At 42.7% G+C, this 21,708-nt stretch overlaps 1 protein-coding gene across 5 annotated transcripts in view; it reads left to right on the top strand.

Moving 5' to 3' along the window:
• Nucleotides 1–21,708, top strand: part of LOC117340235 (nephrin-like) — a 96,567-nt gene that overhangs the window by 34,843 nt on the left and 40,016 nt on the right. The gene's annotated exons all lie outside the window — the stretch shown is intronic.

Here is a 21,708-nt window from a genome sequence, read left to right as displayed (position 1 = left end):
TTGTGTGACCCTCCCTGTACACATTTCTTGTGTCACCCTCCCTGTACACATTCCTTGTGTGACCCTCCCTGTAGACATACCTTGTGTGACCCTCCCTGTACACATTCCTTGTGTGTCCCTCCCTGTACACATTTCTTGTGTGACCCTCCCTGTACACATTCCTTGTGTGACCCTCCCTGTAGACATTCCTTGTGTGACCCTCCCTGTACACATTCCTTGTGTGTCCCTCCCTGTACACATTTCTTGTGTGACCCTCCCTGTACACATTCCTTGTGTGACCCTCCCTGTAGACATTCCTTGTGTGACCCTCCCTGTAGACATTCCTTGTGTGACCCTCCCTGTACACATTTCTTGTGTCACCCTCCCTGTACACATTCCTTGTGTGACCCTCCCTGTAGACATTCCTTGTGTGACCCTCCCTGTAGACATACCTTGTGTGACCCTCCCTGTAGACATTCCTTGTGTGACCCTCCCTGTAGACAATCCTTGTGTGACCCTCCCTGTAGACATTCCTTGTGTGACCCTCCCTGTAGACATACCTTGTGTGACCCTCCCTGTAGACATTCCTTGTGTGACCCTCCCTGTAGACATTCCTTGTGTGACCCTCCCTGTACACATTCCTTGTGTGACCCTCCCTGTACACATTCCTTGTGTGACCCTCCCTGTAGACAATCCTTGTGTGACCCTCCCTGTAGACATACCTTGTGTGACCCTAGACATTCTTTGTGTGACCCTCCCTGTAGACAATCCTTGTGTGACCCTCCCTGTAGACATTCCTTGTGTGACCCTCCCTGTAGACATTCCTTGTGTGACCCTCCCTGTAGACATACCTTGTGTGTCCCTCCCTGTAGACATACCTTGTGTCACCCTCCCTGTACACATTCCTTGTGTGACCCTCCCTGTACACATTCCTTGTGTGACCCTCCCTGTATACATTCCTTGTGTGACCCTCCCTGTAGACATACCTTGTGTGACCCTCCCTGTAGACATTACCTTGTGTGACCCTCCCTGTAGACATTCCTTGTGTGTCCCTGTAGACATTCCTTGTGTGTCCCTCCCTGTAGACATTACCTTGTGTGACCCTCCCTGTAGACAATCCTTGTGTGACCCTCCCTGTAGACATTCCTTGTGTGTCCCTCCCTGTAGACATTCCTTGTGTGACCCTCCCTGTAGACATACCTTGTGTCACCCTCCCTGTAGACAATCCTTGTGTGACCCTCCCTGTAGACATTCCTTGTGTGACCCTAGACATACCTTGTGTGACCCTCCCTGTACACAATCCTTGTGTGACCCTCCCTGTAGACATTCCTTGTGTGACCCTCCCTGTACACATTTCTTGTGTCACCCTCCCTGTACACATTCCTTGTGTGACCCTCCCTGTAGACATTCCTTGTGTGACCGTCCCTGTGCACATTCCTTGTGTGACCCTCCCTGTACACATTCCTTGTGTGACCCTCCCTGTAGACATTCCTTGTGTGACCCTCCCTGTAGACATTCCTTGTGTGACCCTGTAGACATTCCTTGTGTGTCCCTCCCTGTAGACATTACTTGTGTGACCCTCCCTGTAGACAATCCTTGTGTGACCCTCCCTGTAGACATTCCTTGTGTGACCCTCCCTGTAGACAATCCTTGTGTGACCCTCCCTGTAGACAATCCTTGTGTGACCCTAGACATTCCTTGTGTGACCCTCCCTGTAGACATTCCTTGTGTGACCCTCCCTGTAGACAATCCTTGTGTGTCTGTCCCTGTAGACATTCCTTGTGTGACCCTCCCTGTAGACAATCCTTGTGTGTCTGTCCCTGTAGACATTCCTTGTGTGACCCTCCCTGTAGACATTCCTTGTGTGACCCTCCCTGTAGACATTACCTTGTGTGACCCTCCCTGTAGACAATCCTTGTGTGACCCTCCCTGTAGACATTCCTTGTGTGACCCTCCCTGTAGACATTCCTTGTGTGACCGTCCCTGTAGACATTCCTTGTGTGACCGTCCCTGTAGACATTCCTTGTGTGACCCTCCCTGTAGACATTCCTGATGTTCTATAGACATTTATTGTGTGCCCCATGCAGGGCAGGTGTACCAAGCAGACACTGAACTCACAAAGACAACATTGTCCACTCAGTATCCAGACGTGTACCGTCATCTTACAATGTAAAACTGACAAGAGACGTGATACCAGTAGAGGCTAAATGGAGGTTACATGCAGACAAAATTCACCCATAATTGAGCAAGATGTCAAACTTTTTCAAGAAGCTTCTGGGTTAAAAAGGCTGAGATTGGCCCCGTATGACAGATAATCAATGGAGGTTTAGGACTGTAGGCAGTGTTAGTGTTTTGGGACTCTGTCCTGTACAAATCCTGTATTGTCTAGAAAATAAAATTCTCCCTCTGTGTGCTCCGATAGATGGGCATCAGTCCTGATTTATAGAAAACTGTTTACTATGGTATATCTTCCACTTACCACAGAAAGATACATTTCTTTATCAGATATATATTCAGAGTATAATTTGTCTCTGTAGGAATATCATTTTATTATAGAAAAGAAGAAGCTAATTTTTGCTACCACATTAGATTTTTTTTCTCTCTTAATTGGAAGCCATTTTTGATTTTTTGCTGTCTTGGGAGCCATTTTGTGATTTTTTTGCTATCTTGGAAGCCTTTTTTTTTAACCTTGTGTGACCTTGAGGACGAGAGGTGTTGGGTGCTGAGGTACATGTGAGGTTGAGAGGTATTTGTTGTGTGGAATTTTGGCAAACTTTACAGTAGTTGATGTAATCACAAGCTACATGTCATGACATAACCGTCTTTAAGGTGTAATGCCAGACCTGTGTGTTAGGAGGTCACCTCCGGTCTAAAGGTCAAGGTCATGTATCAGTTTCTAACTATATCACTAACTAAATCAATATAACTTATTTCAAATCTTTCATTAAATATCATTTTCAGACATTGCCTGCCTAAAAGCACTTTTGGCCCAAACTTTATAAATTGGTGTCACACCCGTCAGTTCATCATCAACTTATCTTTCCAAAATCTTAAAAATACTACTTTTCCAAAATGAGGAATTTTGATGATTTGTGTGCTCTTGTTGTACGCCTGTCTTTAATTTTATTTTAAAGACTTGAAATACTTCTTCAGAATGACTGGGATTTTAATAACTTTTTTGTCCTTCCATGTTGTATGTCAGTCTTCAAATTTTCTTTTAAAACTTTAAATGCTACTCCTCTAAAATGACTCAAAGAATTTTGACTGTAGTTGTCCGTTCTTTTGTTGTATGTCTGTCATCAACCTTTTTTTGGATATTGAAAAACTTCTTCTCAAAACTCACTTAAGAAATTAAGGAATTGTGTTGATGGAGCATTCCTAGGACTGGGGAATGTCAAATCAAAGTATGTGGTACACTAATTAAGTGTTTTAGAATGAGTTTGAAATATTTGGGTGGTCCTTCCATAATTCTGCCTTTTAGTTGTTTTTGTCGCTATGACGATAGATTGGATTTGTTTGGAGTTGATGGACATATTACGAGGTGGTATACGGATGATGTAATGACTTGGCCTGGATAATACATTTCACGCTGTATAACCTCACATCTCTTACAACTCTACAACTCTTCCACATTTCTCAACACTCACACAAAAACAACAAAAAACATGAGGGGGAGGGGGAATTGTGCAATGCCTATCATCCTATATCTCTTTGTACTTATTGGCGTGTATCTGTACTGTAGTGTAAACCAGGTTGTACTAGCAGTTGTGTATCTGTCTGTGGGACCTGCAGGGTAATTGTCTATTTTCTCGCTGGATTCATTACATGTATCGGATATTTACAGTTTATATATAACCATTTTTACTGCTGAGCGTGATTTCATGTTAGGCCGTTACAACATACCATAATACCCTTAGATCCTGCCGTTCAGATTTTCTTTCTCCCATCTAAGAAAATCCTGTTGCATTATGTTCAATTACAGAGCTGATGTTTTTTCTAAGACGGAAAACTTTTCTGAGCCCACAGATTGTACTAATTGTCTTTATTTCCTCAAACTTCTGGTACGGAGCCAGAAACAACAAAGAGAGACAATGAAACACAACAACATGGGACTCTCATTTGATGCATAGCAGAGAGAAAAGAAATTAAAAGACATTTTGTGATTTTATTATGACAAATATTTTTATGAAGACAGCTGAGCTTTGATAGCATTTTGGGAGTGATTAAAACTAATTTGTTTATTTGAACAAATATTTTTTGAGCGTACACTAAACATTAGATGATAACATTTGCTCAGTGAGGTGATTCTGGCCTTCCTCCCAAGGGAGATATATGGCTCGGAGTGAGTATGTGGAACATCAAGGAGGAAGAACTTGTGGAGAAAAGATCATAAAATTTTATGAATGAACTCTTATCAGCTGTGATGGAAACAATTTTTTTGATAAATGGTGCCCTCTATCCCTCTTCTATTCTCTCTATCCCAAATCTATCCCACTTCTATTTTCTCTATCCCACTTCTATTCTCTCTATCCCACTTCTATTCTCTCTATCCCACTTCTATTCTCTCTATCCCACTTCTATTCTCTCTATCCCACTTCTATTCCCTCTATCCCACTTCTATTCTCACTATCCCACTTCTATTCTCTCTATCCCACTTCTATTCTCTCTATCCCACTTCTATTCTCTCTATCCCACTTCTATTCTCTCTATCCCACTTCTATTCCCTCTATCCCACTTCTATTCCCTCTATCCCACTTCTATTCTCTATATCCCACTTCTATTCTCTCTATCCCACTTCTATTTTCTCTATCCCACTTATATTCTCACTATCCCACTTCTATTCTCTCTATCCCACTTCTATTCTCTCTATCCCACTTCCATTCTCTCTATCCCACTTCTATTCCCTCTATCCCAAATCTATCCCACTTCTATTCCCTCTATCCCACTTCTATTCCCTCTATCCCACTTCTATTCTCTCTATCCCACTTCTATTCTCTCTATCCCTCTTCTATTTTCTCCATCCCACTTCTATTCCCTCTATCCCACTTCTATTTTCTCCATCCCACTTCTATTCTCACTATCCCACTTCTATTCCCTCTATCCCACTTCTATTTTCTCTCTATCCCACTTCTATTCTCTCCATCCCACTTCTATTCCCTTTATCCCACTTCTATTTTCTCTCTATCCCACTTCTATTTTCTCCATCCCACTTCTATTCTCACTATCCCACTTCTATTCTCTCTATCCCACTTCTATTTTCTCTCTATCCCACTTCTATTCTCTCTATCCCACTTCTATTTTCTCTCTATCCCACTTCTATTCTCTCCATCCCACTTCTATTCCCTCTATCCCACTTCTATTCCCTCTATCCCACTTCTATTCCCTCTATCCCACTTCAATATCCTCTATCCCACTTCTATTCTCTCCATCCCACTTCTATTCCCTCTATCCACTGTTATCACTGTTTATCAGAAAAAAATCACTATAATGAATCTGAAGTTATAGTTGCTTTAACCCCAATGTAAATTTCATCTTGACTAACAGACATCACAAGGCTGTAATACCAGTACCAGTCGTCAACCTGTTTAAGGCGGTATGTAACCTAAAGGGAGATAACTCTCACACTAATCATGGGTATGATGTGTATTGTGACATGTCACCTGTATAATAAGAGATAGATGCTATAACTGTTAGATGGGAGAATACTTCCCTGGGGGATAAACAACTTAATGAGAATGGATAACATGTGAGGATACAGATAGTATTGGCTAGCTGTCTGTGATCACATGACCAGTCTCCTTATCATTCGTCTGTATCAGATACACATCCTGTTTTTAGTCTGTCTGTCCTAAGGTTGGCAGATCAACAAGAGGAAATCCTGGATTTGTACTCGTGTAGTATTACTGTGGATATCTGTAGTTCTTCGGTGAAAAGAAGTACAAATGTTAGTCAGGATATTGTAGGTGTACTCCGTAACATTGGTAGACACAACTACTGTGTTTACCATGTTGTAGTTTGTTGGTGATATATTGGAAATATTCAATAACATTGTGAATATGACTATAGGTGAGCAACTGCACACATCTGTAGTTTGTTGGTGACTAAAAAAAAATATCATGTCAGGAAAATAGATTACTCAAACTTGTAGCTCATTGATGATTACACAATAGGGCTTTTTATAGTCCCCATTCTCAATGGCAAAGCCTTTAATTATTGGGGTGTTTTTTTCGAATCCAAGCATCAAAATTCTAAAAATAACGGTAGTTAAAAAATTCGTCAAAAAGTCTGGATGTTCCATCTCCTGTAATATTTGTTAAGAGACAGCCTTGGTTTCAGATGGTTGTTTACTCGCTTCAGCGAGGTATATGAGACACACTGGATAGAAATACACCCATTAATTATATTAATTAATTTAATCATCTTTGTATTTTCTTATTTTTCCCAATTTTCAATTTTTGTCACACTTTTTCCTCAAATTCAAAGTCATGGGCCCCATTTCCAAAGCAATTGCACAATATCCCCATGAGAGGAAAGTAGCGAGGATATTTAACATACTCATTAACATTTGTAAATATGACTAGTGTACACACAATATGACTAGTGTACACACAATATGACTAGTGTACACACAATATGACTATTGTACACACAATATGACTATTGTACACACAATATGACTATTGTACACACAATATGACTATTGTACATGAGAGTAAGGAGGATATTTAACATACTCATTAACATTGTAAATATGACCATTGTACGTGAGAGTAAGGAGGATATTTAACATACTCATTAACACTGTAAATATGACCATTGTACACACAATATGACTAGTGTACACACAATATGACTATTGTACACACAATATGACTATTGTACATGAGAGTAAGGAGGATATTTAACATACTCATTAACTTTGTAAATATGACTATTGTACACACAATATGACTAGTGTACACACAATATGACTATTGTACACACAATATGACTATTGTACACACAATATGACTATTGTACGTGAGAGTAAGGAGGATATTTAACATACCCATTAACTTTGTAAATATGACTAGTGTACACACAATATGACTAGTGTACACACAATATGACTAGTGTACACACAATATGACTAGTGTACACACAATATGACTAGTGTACACACAATATGACTAGTGTACACACAATATGACTAGTGTACACACAATATGACTATTGTACACACAATATGACTAGTGTACACACAATATGACTAGTGTACACACAATATGACTAGTGTACACACAATATGACTAGTGTACACACAATATGACTAGTGTACACACAATATGACTAGTGTACACACAATATGACTATTGTACACACAATATGACTAGTGTACACACAATATGACTATTGTACACACAATATGACTAGTGTACACACAATATGACTATTGTACACACAATATGACTAGTGTACACACAATATGACTTTTGTACACACAATATGACTAGTGTACACACAATATGACTAGTGTACACACAATATGACTATTGTACACACAATATGACTAGTGTACACACAATATGACTAGTTACACACAATATGACTATTGTACACACAATATGACTAGTGTACACACTCGTAGGTCGCTGTTGACTTCAGAAGAACAATTGAAGTCAGGATATTAAATGACATCGTAAAGAAGCCATCAGCACCACGATGATGTAATTAGACTATCACGTCTGTACGAGGAGGAGGATTATCTACTTGTGTAAATTTCAGTTGTTCTTGTCCTCGTTAACTTGGTAGTGTAATCATAGCGCTGGATGTACTGTTTAATATTGATGGAAATGTCAACGTAAACAAATAGGTTTGAAATTGTGTGGAGTTTTTTTCTTCGAGACATTAACACATTTTGATGATAAGTTGGAAGGTTAGCTGGTTATACTACAGGAGCAGAAATTATTTTGAAATGAGAAATGTCAACAGCACGAATGACATCCTTCCTCATGTGGGAATTAAATCTCCAGCAATCTTTATTGTACATCTCGTCAGGAAATATGTCAAGTAATGGTTTTGAGTCATAGGTCAAAATTAAAGGTCAAAGGTCACACTTGACCACTTTTAAAGTAAAGAAATCTTTTAAAAGAAGAATTATCTCTGTAAAAAAATAATAATCATACAATAATCTATATGAGGCGATTCAGAGACGATATTGAACCAGACTCTGAATTTGATAGTTGGTAATAAATGTTTATATACAGAGGTGATTGTCCCTGCATTATTGTCTCAGTTAGTGTTTAATCATTATGTTGATTTATAATTGATGTAGAAGATGGGAAACCCATCTAAGATATAGCTGTACAGGGCTAGAGTTAACACAGGTGACACAAAATAAAACCCATTATACTCTCCTGTTGACCGAGTATCTGCTGCTTCCTCTCGTTCTTTTTGTAGAATATCAAAAAATATCTCATTTTGGAAACTCAGGTTAGTTTTGGTTAAAATTTCATTTTCTCTAGAGAAGTTGTTGTCTTCAATACAAATGGTTTTGTGTTTTTATGTTCATCAGGACTGATGGTTTCTTCTTTCTTTATTTCCTCTGTGATGACTATAGTCTTGTTGGTCCCTTGTGTACCTAGCTGACGCATGTAGACAAATGTAAACCAAACGTTATTAGCAGACAAGTACGTTTAAATTTTTCATGACGGCTAAGTTGTGTTTTCGATCCAAACATACTGATGACTTCAGTATCAGTGTCCAGGGTTCATCGCGTGGGCATACATATCCCATATTGACCCAGAAACTCTCCTGACAGGATTACCAACTATCAGATGGCTCTCCCCTTACCAGACTAATGCATCAAATGATTCTATGCATTTGTCAAATTGGTGTTACCCAAAATGGCTTGAGTCACTCAAGTGTAAAAACCAACAAGTGTATCAGTCACTGTGAGGCTCCTTATTGGATTCTAGCTTCGTATGGCATTTGTTTTCAGCTTGTATTCAATTTGCTGTGAGATTGAAAAATGGCCATCAGAATCGTCGAGGATCATGATAGGTCCAAGTCATGACGATATGCCGTGGATCGGTTAGAAAACCCTAGCTAGAGGTGTTAATCAGAAAGATCAGTCACTTCCAAAGAAACGGGTTAGAATTTCTCCATTTAAATCGTGCAGCATGTGTCACATAGGGAATGTCCCTCTAGAGTGATGTCACATTTCTGTGTGGTTTGAGAGACAGCCTCGGTATCACTTAACACGTCTACGGTAGGAACCATTAACATCGCCTTTGATTTAATCAAGAATAATTCGGGTGCGAAAGATTTTAGGCAAAAATATCTTGATAAATATTACAAGATGTTGTCTGTAAAGTCATTATCATGATTCAGTCCTTAGAGCATTTTATTTTCTTGATAATTTCGTACTTAAGTTTATTTTTCATTAAATTTAAACATTTTTCTTTAACTCAATTATATAGATATTTTGGTTTTAAAAACAAACTCCTTCAATTATGATAATGTTTTAACGTCGAGATGAATTCATTTCATCATAATTTGTGCATTTATACAGCTTAAGGCCTGAAAATTAAATTAAAAGAAAAAAACGCCTGATTCAGACTTTATGAATTTGACTCGCGCATGGGAATGTGAATTAATTGAGCAACAGATTGACGAGCAGTGTCTCATGTCTAATTCTCCAAGGTAAACTCGAGGGCCTGTTACATCACACATGGCTCTTACGTAATATGAGCCATCTTGGCGACATTTACGGAGTTATGATGTCATGTTGAGTCACCTGAAAGTAATTTGCATGTTGTTAAGAATATTCTTAGTGCCTTGAAATGTTGGTTACCGTTAGTCATGGATAAAGTACTGTGAAGTAGCTGTTTCCCTCAATACTTCACCTCTCCCCATATTTATACAATGATATCAGCCTTAGTTAGTCCTCTCATGGACATCGGGGTTCAGTAAAGTTACAACTCATCCTCTGACTTTGAAACAAAGGTCGTTTGAGGTGCTTATAGGTAAGTACGATATGTATGTAAAAAAACTCAGCCAGGGAAGGATGAACAGAAATTCTAGTCCATAAGAAATGGAATCGAATTAAATGATGATTCAGAGATATTAATTGTGTCCCTAAAATTTCCAATTAAGAATATGTTCTTTGTAGGTGAAATTATGAAAATTATGTCATCTAGAAATAGTATTGCAGTAAATTCCACTGGACCAGGGTAAATAGTTTATCAGAAATTTGTTCAAAGATTTCATACAAACTAGGCTAAGTCAAATTTGTGGATTTTAGAGTACTTTTTAATAAGCAAAAATTTATTTTAAGTCTGTTTGTCTTAAGAAAGTTATATATTTGTAAGAGGTGAAATTAACTGTCCTTTATAAATAAAATAGTGAAAAATTTTCCCTTTAAAAATAATTTTCTGAAGAAACCACATTTCTGTACTGCCATGGTTACTCACAGTGTGACCTATAGAAAGGTGGAGGAGTATTCTGTCACATTGCTTACTGACTTGTAGAGGTAGACCCAGGTACAGAGATGATTTTGTGTACTGTTGCTGTTTATTTGTCAGCATCATTTGCTGCTGATAAAACTCCCTATTAGGAATAAATGACATTCCTACCATACCTGTTTTATAGGGCTTGATAAAGGCTAATTAGGCATTGCTTTATACTGCTCTTGTCGATATGTTTTCTTTCAAGTAGTTCCCCACCCTGCCTGAGGCTACTTAGTTACTGACCTGGATCATTTGAGTCCCCGCATCTTACCCAAGGCTCTCCCGTTGTTGTTAAAGCTTGTGTCCAATAGTTACCCTTAACCCAGGCTGTACTGTCTTAACCCAGGCTGTACTGTCTTAACCCAGGCTGTACTGTGTTAACCCAGGCTGTACTGTCTTAACCCAGGCTGTACTGTCTTAACCCAGGCTGTACTGTCTTAACCCAGGCTGTATACTGTCTTAACCCAGGCTGTACTGTCTTAACCCTGGCTGTACTGTCTTAACCCAGGCTGTACTGTCTTAACCCAGGCTGTACTGTCTTAACCCAGGCTGTACTGTCTTAACCCAGGCTGAACTGTCTTAACCCAGGCTGCACTGTCTTAACCCAGGCTGTACTCTCTTAACCCAGGCTGTACTATCTTAACCCAGGCTGTACTGTTATTGTTCCATTTTGAATCCAGCCGTTTTCCTTTACACAGTCAACTGTGCCATTATTTGAGTCAGTTTGAGTCCAGTAGTTTCCCTCGACCCAGACTGTCCCATCATTGTCACAGTTTGTGTCCAGTAGTTGCCCTCGACCCAGGTTGTCCCATCATTGTCACAGTTTGTGTCCAGTAGTTTCCCTCGACCCAGACTGTCCCGTCATTGTCACAGTTTGTGTCCAGTAGTTTCCCTCGACCCAGACTGTCCCCATCATTGTCACAGTTTGTGTCCAGTAGTTTCCCTCGACCCAGACTGTCCCCGTCATTGTCACAGTTTGTGTTTCCCTCGACCCAGACTGTCCCCATCATTGTCACAGTTTGTGTCCAGTAGTTTCCCTCGACCCAGACTGTCCCATCATTGTCACAGTTTGTGTCCAGTAGTTTCCCTCGACCCCGGTTGTCCCGTCATTGTCACTGTTTGTGTTTCCCTCGACCCAGACTGTCCCGTCATTGTCACAGTTTGTGTCCAGTAGTTTCCCTCGACCCAGACTGTCCCCGTCATTGTCACAGTTTGTGTCCAGTAGTTTCCCTTGACCCAGACTGTCCCCATCATTGTCACAGTTTGAGTCCAGTAGTTTCCCTCGACCCAGACTATCCCATCATTGTCACAGTTTGTGTCCAGTAGTTTCCCTCGACCCAGACTGTCCCATCATTGTCACAGTTTGTGTCCAGTAGTTTCCCTCGACACCGGCTGTCCCATCATTGTCACCAGTTTGTGTCCAGTAGTTTCCCTCGACCCAGGACTGTCCCCGTCATTGTCACAGTTTGGTCCATTAGTTTCCCTCGACCCGACTGTCCCCCATCATTGTCACAGTTTGTGTCCAGTAGTGTCCCTCGACCCAGACTGTCCCATCATTGTCACAGTTTGTGTCCAGTAGTTCCCTCGACCCCGACTGTCCCATCATTGTCACAGTTTAGGTTTTCCCTCGACCCAGACTGTCCCATCATTGTCACAGTTTGTGTCCAGTAGTTTCCCTCGACCCAGACTGTCCCGTCATTGTCACTGTTTGTGTTTCCACTCGACCAAGACTGTCCCTGCATTGTCACAGTTTGTGTCCAGTAGTTTCCCTCGACCCAGACCTGTCCCAGTCATTGTCCCAGTTTGTTGTCCGTAGTTTCCCTCGACCCAGACTGTCCCCGTCATTGTCACAGTTTGTGTCCGACCAGTGTCCCTCACCAGCCCCCAGACTGTCCCCATCATTGTCACAGTTTGTGTCCAGTAGTTTCCCTCGACCCAGACTGTCCCGTCATTGTCACAGTTTGTGTCCAGTAGTTTCCCTCGACCCAGACTGTCCCCATCATTGTCACAGTTTGTCCAGTAGTTTCCCTCGACCCAGACTGTCCCATCATTGTCACAGTTTGTAGTTCCAGTAGTTCTCGACCCAGACTGTCCCCAGTCATTGTACCCCCAGTTGTGTCCATAGTTTCCCTCGACCAGCTGTCCTCATTGTCACAGTTTGTGTCCAGTAGTTTCCCTCGACCCAGACTGTCCCGTCATTGTCACAGTTTGTGTCCAGTAGTTCCCTCGACCCAGACTATCCCCTCATTGTCACAGTTTGAGTCCAGTAGTTCCCTCGACCCAGACTGTCCCCATCATTGTCACAGTTTGTAGTCCAGTAGTTTCCCTCGACCCAGACCTGTCCCAGTCATTGTCACAGTTTGTCCGTAGTTTTCCCCTCGACCCAGACTGTCCCCATCATTGTCAACAGTTGTGTGTTTCCCTCGACCCAGGACTGTCCTGTCATTGTCACAGTTTGTGTCCAGTAGTTTCCCTCGACCCGGCTGTCCCGTCATTGTCACAGTTTGTGTCCAGTAGTTTCCCTCGACCCAGACTGTCCCAGTCATGTGTAACAGTTGGTGTCCAGTAAGTTTTCCCTCGACCCAGGACTGTCCCCATCATTGTCACAGTTTGTGTCCAGTAGTTTCCCTCGACCCCGGTTGTCCCGTCATTGTCACAGTTTGTGTTTTCCCTCGACCCCAGACTGTCCCGTCATGTCACAGTTGTGTCCAGTAGTTTCCCTCGACCCAGACTGTCCCCATCATTGTCACAGTTTGTGTCCAGAGTTTCCCTCGACCCAGACTGTCCCCATCATTGTCACAGTTTGTGTCCAGTAGTTTCCCTCGACCCAGACTGTCCCCATCATTGTCACAGTTTGTGTCCAGTAGTTTCCCTCGACCCAGACTGTCCCTGTCATTGTCACAGTTTGTGTCCAGTAGTTTCCCTCGACCTAGACTATCCCCATCATTGTCACAGTTTGAGTCCAGTAGTTTCCCTCGACCCAGACTGTCCCCATCATTGTCACAGTTTGTGTCCAGTAGTTTCCCTCGACCCAGACTGTCCCCATCATTGTCACAGTTTGTGTTTCCCTCGACCCAGACTGTCCCCATCATTGTCACAGTTTGTGTCCAGTAGTTTCCCTCGACCCAGACTGTCCCGTCATTGTCACAGTTTGTGTTTCCCTCGACCCAGACTGTCCCTGTCATTGTCACAGTTTGTGTCCAGTAGTTTCCCTCGACCCAGACTGTCCCCATCATTGTCACAGTTTGTGTCCAGTAGTTTCCCTCGACCCAGACTGTCCCGTCATTGTCACAGTTTGTGTCCAGTAGTTTCCCTCGACCCAGACTGTCCCCATCATTGTCACAGTTTGTGTTTCCCTCGACCCAGACTGTCCCGTCATTGTCACAGTTTGTGTCCAGTAGTTTCCCTCGACCCCGGCTGTCCCGTCATTGTCACAGTTTGTGTCCAGTAGTTTCCCTCGACCCAGACTGTCCCGTCATTGTAACAGTTTGTGTCCAGTAGTTTCCCTCGACCCAGACTGTCCCCATCATTGTCACAGTTTGAGTCCAGTAGTTTCCCTCGACCCAGACTATCCCATCATTGTCACAGTTTGTGTCCAGTAGTTTCCCTCGACCCAGACTGTCCCATCATTGTCACAGTTTGTGTTTCCCTCGACCCAGACTGTCCCATCATTGTCACAGTTTGTGTTTCCATCGACCCCGGCTGTCCCGTCATTGTCACAGTTTGTGTCCAGTAGTTTCCCTCGACCAAGACTGTCCCCGTCATTGTCACAGTTTGTGTCCAGTAGTTTCCCTCGACCCAGACTATCCCCATCATTGTCACAGTTTGAGTCCAGTAGTTTCCCTCGACCCAGACTGTCCCCATCATTGTCACAGTTTGTGTCCAGTAGTTTCCCTCGACCCAGACTGTCCCCATCATTGTCACAGTTTGTGTTTCCCTCGACCCAGACTGTCCCCATCATTGTCACAGTTTGTGTCCAGTAGTTTCCCTCGACCCAGACTGTCCCGTCATTGTCACAGTTTGTGTTTCCCTCGACCCAGACTGTCCCTGTCATTGTCACAGTTTGTGTCCAGTAGTTTCCCTCGACCCAGACTGTCCCCATCATTGTCACAGTTTGTGTCCAGTAGTTTCCCTCGACCCAGACTGTCCCCATCATTGTCACAGTTTGTGTTTCCCTCGACCCAGACTGTCCCGTCATTGTCACAGTTTGTGTCCAGTAGTTTCCCTCGACCCCGGCTGTCCCGTCATTGTCACAGTTTGTGTCCAGTAGTTTCCCTCGACCCAGACTGTCCCGTCATTGTAACAGTTTGTGTCCAGTAGTTTCCCTCGACCCAGACTGTCCCCATCATTGTCACAGTTTGTGTCCAGTAGTTTCCCTCGACCCCGGTTGTCCCGTCATTGTCACAGTTTGTGTCCAGTAGTTTCCCTCGACCCCGGTTGTCCCGTCATTGTCACAGTTTGTGTTTCCCTCGACCCAGACTGTCCCCATCATTGTCACAGTTTGTGTCCAGTAGTTTCCCTCGACCCAGACTGTCCCCATCATTGTCACTGTTTGTGTTTCCCTCGACCCAGACTGTCCCCATCATTGTCACAGTTTGTGTCCAGTAGTTTCCCTCGACCCAGACTGTCCCCGTCATTGTCACAGTTTGTGTCCAGTAGTTTCCCTCGACCCAGACTGTCCCGTCATTGTCACAGTTTGTGTTTCCCTCGACCCAGACTGTCCCCATCATTGTCACAGTTTGTGTCCAGTAGTTTCCCTCGACCCAGACTGTCCCCATCATTGTCACAGTTTGTGTCCAGTAGTTTCCCTCGACCCAGACTGTCCCTGTCATTGTCACAGTTTGTGTCCAGTAGTTTCCCTCGACCCAGACTGTCCCCATCATTGTCACAGTTTGTGTCCAGTAGTTTCCCTCAACCCAGACTGTCCCGTCATTGTCACAGTTTGTGTTTCCCTCGACCCAGACTGTCCCCATCATTGTCACAGTTTGTGTCCAGTAGTTTCCCTCGACCCCGGTTGTCCCGTCATTGTCACAGTTTGTGTTTCCCTCGACCCAGACTGTCCCCATCATTGTCACAGTTTGTGTCCAGTAGTTTCCCTCGACCCAGACTGTCCCATCATTGTCACAGTTTGTGTTTTCCTCGACCCAGACTGTCCCCATCATTGTCACAGTTTGTGTCCAGTAGTTTCCCTCGACCCAGACTGTCCCGGTTGTTGTCACAGTTTGTGTCCAGTAGTTTCCCTCGACCCAGACTGTCCTGTCATTGTCACAGTTTGTGTCCAGTTGTTTCCCGCGACCCAGACTGTCCCGTCATTGTCACAGTTTGTGTCCAGTAGTTTCCCTCGACCCAGACTGTCTTATCATTGTCACAGTTTGTGTCCAGTAGTTTCCCTCGACCCAGACTGTCCCCGTCATTGTCACAGTTTGTGTCCAGTAGTTTCCCTCGACCCAGACTGTCCTGTCATTGTCACAGTTTGTGTCCAGTAGTTTCCCTCGACCCAGACTGTCCCGTCATTGTCACAGTTTGTGTCCAGTAGTTTCCCTCGACCCCGGCTGTCCCGTCATTGTCACAGTTTGTGTCCAGTAGTTTCCCTCGACCCAGACTGTCCCCGTCATTGTCACAGTTTGTGTTTCCCTCGACCCAGACTGTCCCGTCATTGTCACAGTTTGTGTTTCCCTCGACCCAGACTGTCCCGTCATTGTCACAGTTTGAGTTTCCCTCGACCCCGGCTGTCCCCATCATTGTCACAGTTTGAGTCCAGTTGTTTCCCTTGACCCAGGTTGTCCTGACATATTAGAAGCTATTAAGAGCATTGCGTTAGCATGGCTGGGACCGATTGCTTTGTCTGTTCCAGCCCGTTATTTTACCAATGGCACCTAAGTCAGTTTTATGATCTGTACTTTTCTATATGTCTGTATTGTAGACGGGTACAAAGTATTCCTATATTGATATTCTGTACGTCTGTATTGTAGACTGGTTCACAGTATTCCTATATTGATATTCTGTACGTCTGTATTGTAGACTGGTTCACAGTATTCCTATATTGATATTCTGTACGTCTGTATTGTAGACTGGTTCACAGTATTCCTATATTGATGTTCTGTACGTCTGTATTGTAGACTGGTTCACAGTATTCCTATATTGATATTCTGTACGTCTGTATTGTAGACTGGTTCACAGTATTCCTATATTGATGTTCTGTATGTCTGTATTGTAGACTGGTTCACAGTATTCCTATATTGATGTTCTGTACGTCTGTATTGTAGACTGGTTCACAGTATTCCTATATTGATATTCTGTACGTCTGTATTGTAGACTGGTTCACAGTATTCCCATATTGATATTCTGTACGTCTGTATTGTAGACTGGTTCACAGTATTCCTATATTGATATTCTGTACGTCTGTATTGTAGACTGGTTCACAGTATTCCTATATTGATATTCTGTACGTCTGTATTGTAGACTGGTTCACAGTATTCCCATATTGATATTCTGTACGTCTGTATTGTAGACTGGTTCACAGTATTCCTATATTGATATTCTGTACGTCAGTATTGTAGACTGGTTCACAGTATTCCCTGTAACATGGTCCAAGTTAAATCTCATTAAGTACATATGCATGTCACAAGGATAAGAACCCATTTATTTATTGCTATAAGGATCCACAACATTTTTATCCAAGAAACATTCGAGATTACAAATGTCATAAAATGATAATTTTGTAAGATATCTGGTGGTACAGCTGACACGAGCCTGGGGAGATGATGCTGACACGAGCCTTCGGAGACACACTCGTCACCAGGGCGTTGTCACAATTTGTCATTTTTAGATATGGTATTAGTATCGTTTAATTACTTTGATAAGGCTCAGTAGATAAAGTGCCTAATGGTGTCACGATTGTCTACTTAATTACGCTAACATCCATGTAATAACATAATGGTATTATAAATGTAGGTGTGTGAACACGTAACTGTTACTGTTACTGTGGGACTTTGGTGGTTCCTCAGGAGCCCTGAGTTTGAAGAGTTTATGAGTTGCTGTTTGTTCCTGAGATCAGTCCAGTAATATCTGCTATGATAATCCACTGATTTTATCTCCTACGTGATTCCACAGATTTAAAAAAAAAAAAAGGGTTGAAAAAAATCTGTTATATAAATGACAACCCACCTCCGAGGTGTGTGGTTCAATGCTCCCTACTCAGGTGGTTTTGTGTTTCTCTTGAAACTGTTAAATGGGTCCGACTGTGCTCTTGTTGATGTGGCTGTGTCCTTGGACACTAAGACACTTACTCTAATTGCTATAGATGGTATGCAACAAGTCTTCTGTATGCTGTTCAGTGAGGTAGTCACCAACTACTACAAGGGGACCCCGCCTCAAAATTACCTTGGCTGTTCACAGGGCAATAAACTCTGCAAACAAACAAAAAAACAAACCACTTACATCTGTTAAGGCCATCTACTGATTCTATCTGTTATCCACCGATGAAATCTGACGATGCGCTGTTCTTTAGGTCGCCGGGGCCATGATTGTATCATCATCTTCTCTACTGATAATATCTACCGATGAAATCTGACGATCCGCTATTCTTTAGATCGGGGCCATCATTGTATTATCATCTTATGACATGATGATGATCTGCTCATTGTAACAAAGAGTCGTAAAGCTTGGTTTACCGACACCAGCAAGTGGTAATCCTGCCACAATTTAGGAGTTCCACACGTTTTCTGTGTTGTACTGGAAAATCAATTTTTATGTCGTTTGCCAGTAATGTTGTAATGGTTTGGCACTTATTGAAGTCAGTAGATCATATGATGACATTTTATCGCCAATGAAGTGCATGCTGGTCGCATCTGAAAGTATCAATGTGTATCAAATTGGCTTTGTTTTTATAAACAATACCTTACCACAGTTACACTGTCCCTGTCTGGTCATTGTAGTGGCTACTGTATGTTACATCTCAGGATCCCGGTAGTCTCTGGTCAGTGTTAAGTCACCACATGTGGCACCTCAGGATCCCGGTAGTCTCTGGTCAGTGTTAAGTCACCACATGTGGCACCTCAGGATCCCGGTAGTCTCTGGTCAGTGTTAAGTCACCACATGTGGCACCTCAGGATCCCGGTAGTCTCTGGTCAGTGTTAAGTCACCACATGTGGCACCTCAGGATCCCGGTAGTCTCTGGTCAGTGTTAAGTCACCACATGTGGCACCTCAGGATCCCGGTAGTCTCTGGTCAGTGTTAAGTCACCACATGTGGCATCTCAGGATCTCGGTAGTCTCTGGTCAGTGTTATGTCACCACATAGGGCACCTCAGTATCCCGGTAGTCTCTGGTCAGTGTTATGTCACCACATGTGGCACCTCAGTATCCTGGTAGTCCCTGGTCAGTGTTAAGTCACCACATGTGGCACCTCAGTATCCCGGTAGTCTCTGGTCAGTGTTAAGTCACCACATGTGGCACCTCAGTATCCCGGTAGTCTCTGGTCAGTGTTAAGTCACCACATGTGGCACCTCAGTATCCTGGTAGTCCCTGGTCAGTGTTATGTCACCACATGTGGCACCTCAGTATCCTGGTAGTCCCTGGTCAAGTGTTAAGTCACCACATGTGGCACCTCAGTATCCTGGTAGTCTCTGGTCATTGTTAAGTATAACCACATGTGGCACCTCAGGATCCTGGTAGTCTCTGGTCAGTGTTATGTCACCACATAGGGCACCTCAGTATCCCGGTAGTCTCTGGTCAGTGTTAAGTCACCACATGTGGCACCTCAATATCCCGGTAGCCTCTGGTCAGTGTTAAGTCACCACATGTGGCACCTCAGTATCCTGGTAGACCCTGGTCAGTGTTAAGTCACCACATGTGGCACCTCAGTATCCTGGTAGTCCCTGGTCAGTGTTATGTCACCACATGTGGCACCTCAGTATCCTGGTAGTCTCTGGTCAGTGTTAAGTCACCACATGTGGCACCTCAGGATCCTGGTAGTCTCTGGTCATTGTTAAGTATAACCACATGTGGCACCTCAGGATCCTGGTAGTCTCTGGTCAGTGTTAAGTCACCACATGTGGCACCTTAGTATCCTGGTAGTCCCTGGTCAGTGTTAAGTCACCACATGTGGCACCTCAGGATCCTGGTAGTCTCTGGTCAGTGTTAAGTCACCACATGTGGCACCTCGGGATCCTGGTAGTCTCTGGTCAGTGTTAAGTCACCACATGTGGCACCTCAGGATCCCGGTAGTCTCTGGTCAGTGTTAAGTCACCACATGTGGCACCTCAGGATCCCGGTAGTCTCTGGTCAGTGTTAAGTCACCACATGTGGCACCTCAGTATCCTGGTAGTCTCTGGTCAGTGTTAAGTCACCACATGTGGCACCTCAGGATCCTGGTAGTCTCTGGTCAGTGTTAAGTCACCACATGTGGCACCTCGGGATCCTGGTAGTCTCTGGTCAGTGTTAAGTATAACCACAATGGCACATTCAGAATGTATAGACAGTGTCTTTTTTGTCATCGTTACACTGTGGCACCCTCAAAATATCCTGAAAATTTCTGGTCAGTGTTATTGGGTGCCATATTTAGCAGCCTCATGACTTTTTGACACCACATGTGGTAACTAAGGACTGATGTCTCTTTAATGACACCACATGTGGTACCTAAGGACTGATGTCTCTTTAATGACACCACATGTGGTACCTAAGGACTGATGTCTCTTTAATGACACCACATGTGGTACCTAAGGACTGATGTCTCTTTAATGTCACCACATGTGGTACCTAAGGACTAATGTCTCTTTAATGTCACCACATGTGGTAACTAAGGACTGATGTCTCTTTAATGACACCACATGTGGTAACTAAGGACTGATGTCTCTTTAATGACACCACATGTGGTAACTAAGGACTGATGTCTCTTTAATGTCACCACATGTGGTATCTAAGGACTAATGTCTCTTTAATGTCACCACATGTGGTACCTAAGGACTGATGTCTCTTTAATGACACCACATGTGGTACCTAAGGACTGATGTCTCTTTAATGACACCACATGTGGTACCAGAGGACTGTCTCTAATTCCCAGATATGTCCTAGATAACTAGTTATATTCTGTGGGTTATAAAATCCTACATTGTACGCAATATCAAATGTAATGTACAGTAAAAGTTCCCAGAATGGTAAAGAAATAGATCACGGATACTCATTAGGTATCTTCTCATCAGTCTCATTCTACTTTCATTGTCACAATACTTCCAAAAGTTGTGATTTATTTTTCTCATTAAACATTGCTGTGCACACTGATCACACGATGGTGTTTCAGCCGTCCCTGATAATACATTTTGATTTGACAATCTGATGCATGTAGAATAACAACAGAATTGTCCGGGGAAATAAATTTCTGGAGTGGTACGCTCAGACGCTACTCCATTGAAAAGGGAGCAATATATTGTGTATCATATTCTGGCAAAACTGCTTCTATTTGTTTTCAAAAGCAATGATTGATGTTATTTTAAAGGAGTCTTTTACCGAACGTAATTTAGGCATTCCTGCCAACTGTGGTTTGATGGAGACTGGTAATGGAAAAATGAATGTATTTTGATCATCAGTCTGTGAAAGTGTATTGTCAGCGATTATATTTCATGGTTATCACTGATGTTACATAATGACTTACTTCAGCTTGTTAGAGAAAATTATTGTGGAAACTAAAAGTGCATTTCATTCCCTATGGCTGGTCAGAGTGAGATATACGTTGTCAAACTTCAAACATCAGTTATTGTGACAGTTTTTATTTTACCAATGATTTCTTTAGTTTTGATTTTATCCTGATGAATCCAGATTGTTTTCTGTTTTGTGTGTCAATTTTAACAAAACTCTCCAACATGCGTTTTTAATGTTTGCTGTATGGAGTTGTGGAAGACGACGAGTAGAGATCGCTATACTCACCAAGGACTGGTTGGTGTCAAAGCTGTAAGGGAGGACCCTGTTGTATTGTCATACTCCTCATACCCTACGATCTGCGGCGGGACTTAACAGGGTTTTAACCGTAGACACCTGGGAACACGGCAGACATTAACTGTCACACATAAACTTCATAGAAACACTTGTAATGAGTCATTCTCATACAAAATACATTACTTCACTAAAATGGTATTATATTGAGGGTTTGCTAAAAGTCTCCCGATGTGGAGAAGATTGTGTTTCTGAGAAGATGATAAGTTACCCGCTGTTTAACTGTAAATGTATTTATTCTGATGTCCTCA

The sequence above is a fragment of the Pecten maximus genome, chromosome 13 (assembly GCF_902652985.1).
Source record: "Pecten maximus chromosome 13, xPecMax1.1, whole genome shotgun sequence".
In the NCBI taxonomy this organism is placed as follows: domain Eukaryota; kingdom Metazoa; phylum Mollusca; class Bivalvia; order Pectinida; family Pectinidae; genus Pecten; species Pecten maximus.
This window is presented reverse-complemented; position numbering and strand designations above follow the sequence as displayed.